This window comes from Protopterus annectens, chromosome 1.part0, assembly GCF_019279795.1.
Source record: "Protopterus annectens isolate FY-2018-M chromosome 1.part0, PAN1.0, whole genome shotgun sequence".
Classification (NCBI taxonomy): domain Eukaryota; kingdom Metazoa; phylum Chordata; order Ceratodontiformes; family Protopteridae; genus Protopterus; species Protopterus annectens.
The window spans coordinates 426,139,312-426,156,184 of NC_056725.1; positions in this window are offsets into that span (position 1 = coordinate 426,139,312).

Sequence of the window (16,873 nt, forward strand, 5' to 3'; positions counted from 1 at the left end):
TTTAGTTATATAATCAACATATAGTTCCAAAAGGAAGGGCTTAGTATTGAAGGTGGTAAATTAAACAGTGTGTAACTCTGCCACATTTTACCTATTGGAATGCTGCTATGCTATTAAATGTTTAATGCAGAACACAGACTAAGCCTTAAAAGTAAGAGACTACATACTGTATTTATTAGTAACAAATGGCATTATTCATGCATGCAACTCCAGGATACTTTTAACTGTTTTCTGTTTTGTTATTTTGCTATGATGTTAAATGTTTATTGCAGACCACAGGCTAAACCTTACAAGTAGGGGACTAAGTAACATACATATTAGTAAAAAAAACAGCATTACGCATATGAGCAACTCTAGGATAATTCTCTACTGTTTTCTGTTTTGTGACTGATGCAACATATGTATACTGTGCTGTTATGCAGTTACGAGTGATAAACAAATGTTTATACTGAATATGTATGCAGAACTGTGCAGTTATCTCTGCTATTCTACATTCTAGACATTTAGTAAATCAATGTTGTTCTGCTGCTCATGGGGTTGATGTTGATATGGCTCTAATTGAAATAGTAGCCTGGTAAATTGTGTAATGCCTACCTCTTCCACAATCTTATTCTCTCCTATTCATCTCTCCTTGCTACCTCTCCTACACCCCACCCTTAATTCCTGATCTCCCTATCTAACAACTATAAAATCTCTATCTACAATCTGACTTAACTAATTAAACTGTTCTCTCTCCCCATTTTCAGTTCCCCATCACTGTGTGCTAAGAGAAACATCTGCGGGAATTTCAAACATAAAGGTCCTCACCAGTCTCCTGGTATCGGCAAAGCAACGAATGTGTCTGCTACCTCCCAGGAAAGCTCCCTGCAACAGTGTATGTTTTTTACAGAATAAAACAGCTGAGTTTTGTTTAACCCATTAAACATGCTCTCTCTGTTATTCACACTTGCCGGTCGCTAGGTACCTGCCTAATTTATACAGCTTCCAGTCCCTACTATACCCTGACTAGCTATTTTATTACCATCATTTTTACTCCTAAATGTTGAGATTAACCCTGCTAAAGGTAAATTAAGTGACAAAACAGGCTCGGACAGGCAGATCTAACTAACAATAAAACTTACCTATCTCTTACTACCCAACTGATAGTTTTTTTCTTGGACATAACTGCAGCCTCATAGTTTGCACCTGCTCCATTTTCCCTCGTTTCGCTCAGGCTCACTCTGCTCCCCTACTCTATCCCCAATTCCCAGCCACCCCCACTTCAAGTTACCTTATACTTAACGATAACCACACCCACCTACCACCTACCAATCCCATTCACACATAGATACACCTCTCAATTAAACCACTGGAGCTCCCTCTCCTAACTTTCTACATTCCATATAGCTGCACCCCTTCATCCTCTATCCATACCTCTACATCAACTCACCCTCCTCACAATGTCAGTCTTAAAACAAACTCTACTGCTTTGCACATCCAGTTCACTACTGCTCCTATTATACACCCTCTCAGCATATAATCCCTCCCTACATTATATCACACACAATCCCTGGCATACCACCATCTTTCAAACACCAAATTAGGCTTTTCAGTCTCTTGTAGCCCCAGCCCTCCTTCACACAACCATCAATGACTATTATACCCTCAAAGTGCTCCCAAAGCAATCTAAATCTCAGAACACACTTAGACTCAGTATGCTCCTATATACGCTCTCCAAACTCTATCATTACATATCCAAGTGACTAAGTCTAGCAGGAGATATACACCCCGATCCTGGTCCCACCAACACTCAGCCTACACTACTCCTTCCACCTCAAACCCTTCCACCTCAACCAAACATAGCTCACATCCACCAAAGAAACAAATCATCCCTTCTCCTGCTCAACATTAATGTAAGAAGCATTGCAAAGAAAACTCATAATCTACACACTTTACTATCCCACCACTCCCCTGATATAGTAACTTTAACAGAAACCTGGCTGAAACCTCATACTAATAGTAATGAGATCACAGCCCTAGGCTATGACATCCTACATAAAGACAGACCAAACAAAAAAGGGGGTGGCATAGCAATCTTATACAAAGATCACCTCTCACTACAACTCCACAACTCCTCTACCCCAGAGATAGATAAAGCAGAAATTATTATAGCTAAATTAAATATTAACTCCAGCAAAAACCTTAACATGATTAGGGGGATACATACGACCTGGTAACAACAGTTCTAGTGTTGAAAACCTATTACAATGGTGCTCCATTCATCTCCCCCCAAGAGACCATTATCATGGGAGACTTCTATTTTGATTGGCTTCTATGCTCTTCACAAAGTCCAACTATTCACATGAGCCTTTACGGGTTCACCCAAACCATCACAGCTCCCACTCGAACCGACAAGGTCTCCAAACAAAAGCCCATACTAGACTGAAATCTAGTAAACTCACCCCACCTTGTATCCCACTCAGGCCATCTCCCTGATATCCTGAGTGACCACAACCCTACATTTCTCCTTTGAGACTGTATCCACCCAGCACACCAAACTACCTACCATGCAATCAGGAATAAAAAAAATTTAATCCTGACAACTTTATCTCTGCCCTAAAATACTGCCACTGGGAACATCTCAAACATATACCCCTAGATGAGGCTGTCCACTCTTTTAAAAACACCTTTCTTGATATTCTCAACACCCATGCACCACCAAGAAATGTTAGAGTCAAGGCCAATTACACACCCTGTCTAACCAAAGAAACCAGATCTCTACTTAAGACCAGAGATAAAGCCTGGTCACTGTACCATAACGATAAATCCAGTACCAGTAAACAAAGCTTCCATGAACTTCAAAATAAAGCCAAAAAACAAATTAAAATGGACAAATCCAAGTATTACCTAAATATCCAAAACAAGCACCAAAAAAATCCACAAAAGTTCTGGTCCGCAGTTAAAATCCTATTACAACCAGGTAATGTTGCTACTCCTACTCCAAAAACAACCAACAGCAATGAAAGCATAGCTACCCAATTCAGTACCTTCTTCACAGAATCCATTCTAACTCTAGCCAACAATCAATCTAAGACCAATACCCCCCAGAATCAATCTATAGTACACCCTCACAAGACACCTCCTCCCAATTCAGACTACATCCTGTATCCACCAACTACATCAGTAAACTTCTGAAAAAACTAAAACCTGCAACATTAGCTACCGACATGCTTCCTACAGACTATCTTAAAATTGTAGCAGAAGCCATCTCATATCCTATAGCCATACTCATAAACAGATCAATAACAGAAGCACATGTGCCCTCTATTTGGAAAATATCACACATATTACCCCTTCACAAAGACGGCACCTCATATGAACTTGCTAACTACTGCCCCATTGCCATTCTTTCACCCTTATCCAAGATCCTAGAAAGAATAGTACATAGTCAGCTCATGAAATACCTTACCTCACAAAGCCTACTATCTAGTACTCAGCATGGTTTTTGTCCTGCACATAGTACAACCGCCCTACTGAACTTTACCAACAAAGTTAATCAACAGAGAAACAACTCCCAATTTGTATCAGCCTTATTCCTTGACCTGTCAAAAGCCTTTGACATGGTCAACCATAACAAACTCATTAATGTCCTTTCCTCCCTCAACGTTAATATCACAACTATTAACTGGTTACAGAGCTACCTAGCAGATAGGCAACAAGCTGTCCGTTGGCAACAATCCCCTCTCTCACCTCCTCCCCATCACTATAGGGGTCCCTCAAGGCTCCATCCTTGGACCCCTCTTATTCTCACTCTTTGCCAACCAGCTACACTCTGCAACTCCCCGTTCCACCGTAATTCAATATGCTGATGACTCAACCCTGAGCTGCGCAGCCCCATCCCTTAAAATCCTCCAAACTCTTACCCAAGACTCCTTCTTATGAGTTGAAACCTGGCTAACCAACTCCCAGCTGATACTAAACCCCAACAAAACTAACCTCTTACTCTTTTGTCCCACTAGGACTGCGTCCCCCCCAACCTTCAACATTTACTCTGAAAAGAAAACCATTATGACTCCAACTGCCCATACCAAACTACTTGGGCTAGTAATTGACAACAATCTAAAATTTGGCCTCCATATAGATCAAACCATCAAAAAAGTCCACAAGAAGCTCGGCCTCCTATACAGAAATGCCAGTTTCTAACAAGTAGTACAAGACTCACCATGGCCAGGACCCACCTGCTATCTACACTTCTATAAGCATCCCCTATCCTTATCAACCTTCGTAAATCAGACCTTAACAAACTTGAAGCCTGCTACAATAAAATAGCTAAATTTGCCACTAAATCACCATAGAGGTTACATCACTGCCAATCCCAAAAAGCTTGGTTGGCTTGAACTCCCACAACTCCCACACTTTAATCAGTTAAACCTAATCCATCAAATTCTACACCACCCAAGCAAAACCCCACCCCTCAGAGATCTAATCCAGCCATAGTCTGCTCCTAGATCCCTCTGCTCAGCCAATAAAAATCTACTACAAGTTACTAGAGCAAAAAACTCAGCTGGAGAAGGCCTTTTCTCCAACTATACTTGCAACCTGTGGAACTCCCTACCTACTACTCTAGTCTCCATTACCCCATCAAAACAATTCAAATCATTCCTGAAAAATCACCTAGCAAACTTCTGGCTCTGCCCCTGCATTCCCCCAGAATAGGCCACTCCCTAAATACTAACTCACTTTCTAATCCCTCTGCATATCTGAATATGACATTTCTCTAAACTAATATTAGCTAACTGTATCTCCATGATAACAAATATTAACAAATTCACTGTATGTATTGCAAATGATACTTGTGCAGCTTTTTTTCAGCTGTAATACCACTAAACGTTTTGTTGATATAATGCACATTTAATACTTGTCTGATTTGTTGATTTGTTTTTATGCCAATATATTACTTGGAGCTTTTCTCCCCGGGCCTCCACTGAAAAAGGGCACATGCCCAGCTGGACTTTCCCGGTAAACAAATGTAAAAATAAAAAATAAAAATAAAAAAATAAAATAAAAAATAATTAAAATGTTGTAGAACATGTCAACATTATAAATCATCTTCTTGAAATAGGTATTAGTCAAAATGGTTCCAGGCCTAACTTTCTAGTAGACTCTACTGAGGTAAGATTGGCACTTCTGTATCCTTGAATGCGCCTGCTAGAAGATGTTCCACAATGCTTTATCCTTCCTTGCCTCCTATTCCCATTCTTCAACAACTTCCTGATGAACTACCACATGTCCACTTATATTTTGTGTGAATGACATGGTACTATTTGGGTCCAGCCCTTCTCAACTCTCCGTACAATGCCAACTTAAATCAGATCTCTTTTGTCTCTCTACTTGGATTAACAATGAAAAACTACTTCTGAATTCAACTAAGAATAAGACTAAAGCCGTGCTATTTAGGACATATGAAAAAACATTTTAAGTACCCTAATGCTTTAGATATAAAGGCATTAACAATACTCTTGTTGAAACAATGTCCTTTCTGGCCTGTCCAAACTCTGAACCTCCATACATACCTTGAAAAATGCAGTAACAAAATTAACTCTTTTGTTATGAGCTTGTAAAATCTCATATTTTCCTTCACTTGCTATAACATTTGCAATAGATGAAGGCATGCTATTCAGCCAGCTTGAATATTGACTTCCATTAATAGCTGCTACCTCAGTCTCCAACACAAAACCATGGAAAATATTTCCAGCAAAATCTGTAGGCTCATCGCCCTTTCCCCTAGATGAGCATCACTACAGTCACTAAAGCAAAATGGCTGTTCATCAAACAAATAGCAAATCTTTTACTTGGTTCACTACCTCACTGTCTGTCTTATGAATGGGTCCAGTGCTAGTGGCTAAACAAACCATGAAAATTCCTTCCTATAATCATATACAACAAACACACTTGGGCCCAATTTTACTAACTCCCCAAGACTGGAATATAATGCAGAAGCCATTGGTTTTCTGTTTGTGGTCTCAAATTCTGGGAGCACCTTAACACCCATCTCTTAAGACTTGACCTTTTAGTTCAAGTTTCTAACTCAACTAAAAACACATGTTTTTAAATAATCCAGATACAATTGCTTGTTTTCAAGCACCATCATCTAAATTCCATGAAATGTTTTCATTCACCTTCTCTGTAATTACCAAGCATGAAAGCTGTTAAACCTCTACCATCTTAGCTCCTTCACCCTTCCTGCTCACATGATGGGTTCCTCAAGGTTTAGATATCTAGTACTGCTCACTATTTATGTTATGATTAAGTCTGACACTTAAGATGGAAGTATTCAACCATTTTTACTTTTACTTTTTTATTGAATTTTTATTTAAAAAGTTTTTTGATACGTTTACTGGATGATATGACTGTGCATTTTATATTTATATTTGATATTTACTAACTCTGGTGGATCTGCTGAGTGTTTTGTGTGTGTTAGCTCTTTCACCTTTACTATGTATTCTCCCTTCTCTATTACACCTCATTTTATGGATGTGTGGGTATTATGAGAAACACCTTTATCTAACAGCCTTCATTATCTACTATGTTGTAGATACTATGCACATAACCTGTATAACATCTGTTGCTGTCAGTTCACATTGTTTATTGTTCTTTTTTCATTATGGATTTGCTTACAAATCTGTCTTTGTATCCTTCTTCTGGAATTAATCTGAAATTGCTCCGTAGTGATCTACCTGTCTAACAAATTTAAAAAATAAATAAATAAAAAAATAACAATCTATAAAATAAAAGCAAGGTAAAAGAAATATGAGAATATCTGTAAGTTAGGAGTGTAGCATGCTAAATATCTCTGATACATGGCGAATATGTTATATGACCTATGGCTTCATTCATCACAAAGTGTGCTTCTATCCCTACAGTAGCACACACACAGATACAGTATATGTATATATATATATATATATATATATATATATATATATTTTTTTTTATATATATATATATATATATATATATATATATATATACCTTTAGTAGTTTTTTTTCTTTTGAAATAAGTTTTAACTATATTTCAGATGAGGGTAATGCAGTTCACACAGCCTATCTGGATCTCGCCAAGGCCTTCGACACCATCCCCCACTCTGGAATCATAGATAAACTTACCAGGCTGGGCATTAATCCCTACGTCACTCGATGGGTTGCCAACTGGCTTACTGACAGAACCCACACTGTAAAAGTAGGCGACTCAAAATCCAGCTCCAGACAAGTGACAAGCAGAGTACCTCAGGGTTCAGTCCTTTGACCGGTCTTATTTGGCATCTACTTTTCTGAAGTACAGGCCAGCACTAAGGGACTCTGGCTAACAAAGTTCGCAGATGACTGCAAACTGGGAGCCATTATTGAATCCCCAAATGACGTGGATATTCTACAAAAGGGCCTGACAAAAACAGATGCTTGGTGCCAGAGCCATGTGCTCAAGCTCAAGGCCAAGAAATGTATAGTTATCCCTTCTGGGAAAAAAACATGTACCCATGAATAACCACATAAGTGGCAGTACACTAACCAAAAGTGTGATAAGGGACTTAGGGACACAGGTAGACAGTGGTCTCACCTTTGATAACCACATAGCCACAACAGTCAGGAAATCCTTCTATATGGCACACCTCATCACTAAGGGGTTTTCACCCAGAAAAAAGGAGGTCATTGTCCCACTGTACTCATCCCTCATTAGACCCATTATAGAGTACAACGCCCCGTTTGGTATGTACCTCACAAAACATCTGCAACAACTGGAAAGGCCACAGAAATACCTTACTAAAAGAATCACAGGCCTAAAGCAGATGCCTTATGCTGACCATCTAAAAAAACTCCAGCTATACTCTGTCGCATATCGCCTACTCAGAAGCGATCTCTGCTTAACATACAAGGCCATGTCAAACCCATTGCTGTTGGACATGCTATACTTAAAGAAATCCCAATCCCTCAGAGCCACACACTCTAGGGATCTAAATCTGGTCATCACAATGAATAAAACATGCTGGAGGGATAGGTTCCTGACTCAGAGACTCCCCATACTCTGGAATAGACTACCATACATGTCAAGCAGAGTGCCTCTTTGGCCCTCTTCAAAAGGAATCTTGACGATCAGATGGGAGATAGGAAATCCACACAGGGTTCATGTCAGTCACCCTGCTAGACAGGGGACCAGGGAAGTAAATATTCTGGGAAGAAATAGCCAGGGAATTGTTATGGCTAGGCTTGTATAGGCCCTAGGGCTGATAGCCTAGTACCAACCTATGAACCTATGCCACTTTAATTTATCACATTATATACCTATCTGTAGCCTGAAGAGATGGTCATTTGCTGTTTAGTCAAAGTCAATATTGTGCGTGTGTGTGTGTGTGTGTGTGTGTGTGTGTGTGTGTGTATGCGCACATGCGTGTGGTGTGTGTGTGAACTCAGATATTCGCTGATGGATTGACATCCAATTCAGGATTGGTTCTCTGCCCTTATACCCATTATTTGCCAGGATATGTACCAGCTCTTTTGTGCTGGACCATAATTAGGATACAGTAGGCACATTACAAAGACATGCATCTGGAGCACTTCTCCCCAGGGCTCTGCTGAAAATTGGCTTTGTTCCAAGTCGGACTTTCCTGGAAAACAAATGTTAAATAAAATAAATAAATAAATAAAATCTAAGAAGGAAAAAATTAATATTTGCAATAACACTCACAATGTATTTGCTTTTCAGTATTACTTGTCCTCTGTTAAAGGCCACTTTTTGTTTTATATATTTTCAGTACATATAGTTATGCCTTTGTTTCTTAAGAAAGATGATGATACTTTATATTTGTTTTTTATTATTCTGTCATATCATTGAACCTTCATAAGAGTGCCAATGTTGCATCCTGGTTTTAGACATGCTGCTAAATTTATTGTAATGCATTGCATGTAAGAGTTTATTGTTGTCTCTTAGAACCTCAAACTACTTTTCTGTTCTGATATACACGAGTTCCTTATTAAAAGGATTTAATGTACTTCTCCAAAAGAACTTGAAATATAAATTCACCAAGCTTGCTTACTTTTCCTTTGCAGCTTGGCACATTTGCCACATTTTGGCCTTAACAACCAAATATGCTAGTTTTGTCTTCCATCTCTCTCACACACACACACACACACACACACACACACACACACACACACACACACACACACACACACACACTTGTATGAAACTATAACGTTGATATTTCTGCTAGTGCTTCCCTTTTCTTTACTTTCCAATGATTTTCCATTCTTTCCCAGTGGCATTTTCACTACCTCACTATCTGTCTTATGAATGAGTCCAGTGCTACTGAATGCAGATTAGGGTGTGACTGGCACCCCAATCTTAGTTATCTGCTTCCTTTAATCTCTTTTCTAGTAAAACCATTCACTAGAAAGAATATTCTGTCCCCTTACTTTTTTTCAGAGAATAGACAATTTATATAAATTGTAATTCCTCATCATAGCTATTACATGTTCCATTTTTAGTTTGCCTTTGGCTTTGTCAATATCTGCTGCCTATATAGCTCACATCCTTTGCCATCCTGCTCTGTTTGCATTATTTCTCTGAAACATAAAAAGTACTCCTGATATCTTCCCACTGAATGCCTGTGTGCTTCAAATAATATATTGCTTCTTTTTCTATTATATTAGTTCTTTTTTGTTGTCTTAATGCCAATCACTTGTAAATGGTTTTCATCAGGGCTAGTAGTCCCCAATTACTTAGGTTCTTACTTCCTCATTTAAAATGAAATATTCATAGAAAATCACTGAATACTTCCTCCCTCTGTTATAGAGTAGTAGAATTATTTCTGTCACATATTTCGTGTGTGTGTGTGTGTGTGTGTGTGTGTGTGTGTGTGTGTGTGTGTATGTGTGAGAGTACATTGGTGTTGATTCTGCCTATAGAGTTTTCCTTTCCTGTTACTTACATATTGTTTTCTAGCTGTTGCACATCATTCATTATTCTCCATCATTTACTTTTACATACTGCTGCAAAAATTAGTCAGCAGCATTATTTAAACAAGTTCCATTTTAAAGTTTTTTCCACGTGTCCTTGGTGTCCTTTTATAACAGTTCAATTCAATTCAAGTAGTTAATGACAAAACAATATACAAACACTAAAAATAAAATAAGGTAAAAAAACAACAAATTCAGATAAACAGCAATACAGCAAAAATAGACCTTTTAAAACTAATAAAATTTTGAACTAAAATTATTAGAACAAGGGAATAGAAAGATAACCTATGTATATTAAAATTTGAATAGACAGCAACCATATAATTATCCAGCATTTAATAACCTTGAATATTTTCTCTCCCCTTTTCTTCTTTCATGCTACATACTCCTTCTATTACCCATCATCATCAGACATTCAATTGCTTGACACCTAGTTTATTATTGTCTTCCACTGCTTAGATATGAATATGTGATAAACAGCTATTTTAATAATCCCTCCCTAACAAATTAGTGGACATTTCTTTTACAATAACACTTACTGCTATTTCATAACTTCTTTTATCTTTCTTTGTCTGCTTATTCTTTTCATTTTTATTTCCAGTGGCATACTATTGAAATCCTTGCACCAGTCAGTAACTTTACTAGTCTGAATACAGGGCTCTACTACCATTCAAAAGTGAGCTGTTTTTATTTCTGTGGTATGTACATACCTATAAATAACCCTTATAGTAGTTTTATCTCTACTCCAAGAGCTGTCATTCTTCATCTACTTCCCATAAAAATAATTTAAATTATATCTTTCATATATCCTAGCAATAATTCCTTAACATCTTTCCTGGTTTACAGACATTTCCAAAATACACTTTCCCACTCACACCTCAGCTTGTTAGTTATAATTCAGGTTCATACCATTTTCCTCTTGGGTCCAAAAAATAAAAAAATAAATGTTCAACATTGAAAGGAAGTTGTTTAAATATTAAAAAAATAAATAAATAAGCTAGCCACTCAGCGTTATGAACGTTGGCTCTAGGTGATTGTCACTGTTGATGTGACACCCTGACTCAATGTGCAAAAATGAGTTAAAGGGGCTGTCGTTGGATGTAAACAAGGAGAACTGGCAACAGTTAATTGAACATAGGAACACGTGGAAAATGAAAGGAAGGGAATCATTAAATCATTATTGAAGGATCATTTTTGGAATATAGCAGTCAATATAGCACACAAGTGGCTCACATATAAAGCTTTTGCAGGAAAATGTGAAATCCTTATTTTATTACTATGACAGTAGATGATAAGATCCATACAGGCAATACATTTATAGTAAATATATTTCATACATATTTGGTTCCTTTTATTTTATTGTATTTCAGTTTTTTAACCAGGTCAGAAAACCCATTTTCAACTATGACCCAGGACATAAGACAAAGACAGTGAAGACAATGTTATTTTTACATTGTATACATTGAATACATTAAAATTATTATAAGAAGATAATTTAAAATGTATAAAAACAATAAAAACTTAGACACAGAAAAACAAAGACTAAAGATTAGTCACTGCAATCATACACTTATACATAATAAGTTACAAAGAATCATATAACAAATGTAGAACGTGAAAGAACAAGGAGGCAGTCAGAAAAAAAGGCTGAATTTGATGGTGTGGTATTACACAGAGTGGCATTTAGCTTTGTTTGAGTAAGTATTAAGTAAGCTGTGTTTGAAAATGCGAAAGGTTTTCAGTATTCCTTAGGTCAGCTGCAAGTGAATTCCATGTGCTTGTGATAATTTTACAAAAGATTTTTCACCTATGGAAAGGTTGGCAGGGGTCTAAGTCATTACAATGCCTCTTAACTTGTGACGGTCATAGGAGCAGGTGAAAAGTAATAAGTGCAGAGGAAGGCAGTGGGACTTGAAAAGCATTTTAAAAATGAAGGAACATAGAAGGAAAATAGATCTAGCTGTGATAGGTAGCCAGTTATATTTGTGGATAAAGATACAGAGATGTTCATAATTTGTTGATAGATGCATGAACTGTAGAATTTTGTTTTCAGCTTTTTATAGTATGTATGTATTTAGATGGAGTTGGTAACTATAACTGATAAGGCCTATTTCAGTCTTTGGTTAACAGCTGTGCATTTTCATGCTTCAGGAGTTAAACATTGGAAATAAATAAAAAAATATATTTTGAACTGATTTGATACCTTTTCTGATTGTTAAATTCTGTGGGGATGAAAGGATAACACTTTATTAAAAGTGACACCAAGATACCATTGTTGTGCAGTGAATGGAAGGAGGAGGTAGGAGGAATCTAGTTTGATAATAAGCAAGCTGGAGCTGTAGCGCTTTGGTTGTCATACCAGGAAACATGGCATTTCAGTTCTGAGTGTTTATAGTAAATTTGTGAGTGAAGAATCAATTTCAAAGAAGTTTGAAGTCTCATTGAAGGCAGCTGTGAAGATTCTAGATGTGGGTTGTTTTTTTTACTACATTGTTATCGGCACAGAAAGTGCCTTCTGTGGAAGGTTGGGCTGGCAACTCGACACCGTAAAACTCCACTGCCAATCATGAGCGGACAGGCGATCTGCTGTGGCGACCCCTAACCGGGAAAAGCCGAATGAAGAAGAAGTTATCGGCACAGAAAACCATAGCAAGATGACTGAGGTCAGTTAGAATGTCATTTCTGAAAAGAGAAAAGAGAAGAGGGCTGGTTATGCAATGTTGGCGGGAATGGTTTTAGAAAGGGTAACTGTAATGGACAAGTTACTACTAGAGGTAGCTATGAAAGATCTATTAGTAAGGTCATTTTTAAACCAGGAGCATGCATTTTCTGAGAAAGTGAAGTAGCTAAGTTTCTCAATAAGTAATATGTGATTAATGCTGTTAATGGTTATTTTAAAGTTGAGAAAGATAGCACATATAAGCTGACCACGTTCCATCTTAGTAATAATCTTTTCATTAGTGTGTATAATACTATGAAATAATAATGTGCATAATCCTGTACCTTTCAAATATTTAGAGATTACTGCTAAACTCAAAATGTGGAACTGGTAATATTTTTCTCTTTAGCTGGATTAGAAGAATTTGAATATTGATATAGTAAGGAAAAATTAGCAAAACCAGTTGTAGATAGTGATGGTATTGCATGGATTAATGAAGCTACCCTCCAGAAAGGCAACTGTAAGAAAGAAAGGGAGGGAAAATGCATTAAGAAGCAGGTATTTCAAGTTTAAGCCAAAGCTGTTAATCAAAAGTCAAATAACATTTAGTACTTAACATTGACTAAGAAATAAAATGGAAATGCAATGTAAGCAAAAACAATTTGCACTTAAAGACATATCCAAGTAAAGTTTTGCAGTCCTATTTATAGGTTCATAGGTTCATAGGTTTATACTAGGCTATCTGCCCTAAGGCATTTATAAGCCTAGCCCAAATTTTTGTGGCTTACGCCACCCCTTATATGAAAAAATACTGTGCCCATTAGTTTGTTGTGCCTCTGTCCAGCAGTGACACAGAGATGATTCCCGGGGTAAACCTACGATCTCCCATCCACAGGTCTAGATTTCTCTTGAACAGAGTCAGCGAGGTGCTCTGCCTCACATGGACCGGGATTTTATTCCACAGCATAGGGAGTCTCTGAGTGATAAATCTATCCCTCCAGCACGTCCTATTTATATCCGTGCTAAGGTTTAAGTCGCTTGCTCTAGTGGTTTTGGTGGATTTGGATTTTTGAGGTGGAGCATGTCCATTAATTCCGGGTTGGACATGGCCTTGTATGTCAGGCACATGTCACCTCTGAGCAGATGGTATGCGACTGAATAGAGCTGGAGTTTCTTCAATCTGGCAGCATATGACAGATTTTGGAGTCCCTTTATCCTTTTGGTGAGGAACTTTTGGGGTCTCTCCAATTGCTGCAGATGTCTGGTGAGATACATCCCGAATGGGGCATTGTACTCGATCATTGGTCTGATAAGTGAAGAGTACAGGGGAACAATGACCTCACTAGATCTGGATGTGAATCCCTTCATGATCAGGTGGGCAATGTAGAAGGCCTTTCTAACCACTTTAGCAACGTGAGTGTCAAAAGAGAGGCCACTGTCAACCTGGGTCCCCAGGTCCCTGATAACCTCTTCTGTGCTTAGTGGATTGCCACCTATATGGTAGCTTGGGGTTACCTTGTTTTTCCCGAAGGGTATGACTATACATTTTTTGGCGTTTAACTTCAGGCCATGGCTCTGGCACCAGCTATCTGTTTCCGTGAGTCCCTTCTGAAGGATATCCGTGTCCGATGCACTTTCCACTATGGCGCCCAGTTTGCAGTCATCTGCAAACTTTGTCAGCCAAAGTCCTCCCATGCTGGCCTGTACTTCTGAGAAGTAGATGCCAAACAATAGGGGGCCAAGGACCGAGCCCTGTGGGACACCACTTGTGACCGGCTTGGAGTCTGACACAGCGCTAGCAACTCTAACCCTGTGGGTTCTGTCCTTAAGCCAGTTTGCAACCCATCTTGTGACATATGTGGTATTGTACAAATAAATATCAAGGTATCTCATCTGACTACATGAGAATTTCATCTTGTAGCATAACTGTTATAAAACACATGACAAAGTATGCTAGGGCCAACCTTATGCTATTCAAATAAGTCCGTATAAATTGGAATCACCACAAAAACTTACATCACATATACTCGACCCACAAGAGGTAGTTTATAAAAAGATGAGTATACACTGCTTATAAGCTTGTATCAGGATTGTTTGAGGATGCACATTAAGTAGTAGCAGACAAATAAGTTATTTTCTTCTTTTTTATCTGAAACGCCACAATGTCCTCTACTAATAAATCAGCCATTAATCAACTTCCTTAGAATAGTGTTAGTCATCTGAGGAAAAGCTCCTAAGGAATGTGTGTAGACCTGTTAACCATTAAAAAGTACCTTTTTGTTTAAAATAATGAAAATGTCTAAGTGAAAGCTTTCCCATTGTTGTGAGCAAACCAGATATTTACAATGCAAATTTCCACAGTCTTTCTCTATGTAAGTTTATGTCATTATTACAGAGAAAACCTACAAAGGTAACAAAGATAAATGTCCTCACTTGGTGGCCGTCCCTGCATACCACATATTACATAGATATGCTAAGTGTGAGATCACATTGTGTGTTACGTGGATAAAGGATGAGCATTTGAAAAACAATGTGAGTAAATGAATGAAAGTGAAAAAATACCTTTTCTGTAAGATTGTGTGATCTTGGAATTAGTATATTTAAGTAGCAGGTGCATGGAGGTAAAAGGTGGTTGCCTCAATCAGAAACTAATGTTAACCATTTTCTTTTTGTTGCAGATATGCAGTTATAATATGTGCTCCATACAATGGATATTGAGTATAAAACTTTAGCTTTTTTGACCTTTGACCTGTAGGGCATTACAGCTCCTGTGCAAGTAACCTTTTTTTTACTTGACTTTATGCATCTAGAGCGTATAGGTCTTGAGGTTGTGTGGTGCTTCCATATATGTTATATACAATATTATAGTATAGGTTCATAGGTAGGTACTAGGCTATCGGCCTGGGGCCTATACAAGCCCAGCCAAAAAGGTACCCTAGCTTCTGACACCCAAGAAAATTATTTTCCTGTGCCACTGTCGAGCAGAGCCACAGAGGTGATCCCCAGGGTAAATTTCCTATTTCCCATCCAATCATCAAGATTTTTCTTGAAGAGTGCTAATGAAGAGCTTTCATATAGATAGGTAGTTTATTCCAGAGTATGGGAAGTCTCTGGGACAGGAATCTATCTCTCCGGCATGTTCTGCTTATTGTGGTGACAAGGTTTAGGTCCCTAGAGCGTGTAGCTTGGAGGGATTGGGATTTCTTTAAGTGGAGCATGTCCAACAGCTCTGGGTTTGACATAGCTTTGTATGTTAGGCAGAGATCACCTCTGAGTAGGCGATATGCGACGGAGTAAAGCTGGAGTTTTTTGAGACGGTCTGCGTAGGGCATCTGTTTGAGGCCTTGTAATCCTCTTTGTGAGGTATTTCTGTGGCCTTTCCAGTTGTTGTAGATGTCTTGTGAGGTACATACCAAAAGGGGGATTGTACTCTATAATGGGTCTAATGAGTGATGAGTAGAGGGGAACAATGACCTCTTTTTTTCTAAATGAGAACCCTTTTGTGATGAGGTGTGCCACGTAGAAGGATTTCCTGACTACTGTGGCGATGTGATTATCAAAGGAGAGACTACTGTCCACCTGTGTCCCAAGGTCTCTTATCACACTTTCGGTGTTAAGTATACTACCGACTATGTTGTAGTTCATGGGTACAGAGGTTTTACCAAAGGTGATGACAATGCACTTTTTTGGCATTGAGCTTGAGGCCATGGCTTTGACACCAGGCATCTGTCTCAGTGAGGCCCTTTTGTAGGATGTCCACATCGTTAGGAGTTTTTATTATGGCTCCTAGTTTGCAGTCATCTGCGAACTTTGTTAGCCAAAGACCTTCTGTGTTAGTCTGTACTTCAGAGAAGTAGATACCAAACAGGAGAGGACCCAGGACTGAACCCTGTGGTACTCCACTTGTCACTGGTCTGAAGTCAGATTTGGAGTCTGCTACTTTCACAGTGTGGGTTCTGTCAGTGAGCCAGTTGGCAACCCATCTTGTGACATAGGGATTTATACCTAGTTTAGTGAGTTTATCTATAATTCCAGAGTGGGGGATGGTGTCAAAAGCCTTGGCAAGATCTAGATAGGCTGTGTGAATCACTTTACCCTTGTCTATGGCTTTGGTGACTGCTTCAAAGAAGACTATCAGGTTTAGGAGACATGATCTGCCTTTTACAGACCCGAACTGGGTGGGGTCCAGAGTTTGGAGATTACCAATGTCTTTGTTTATAAGTG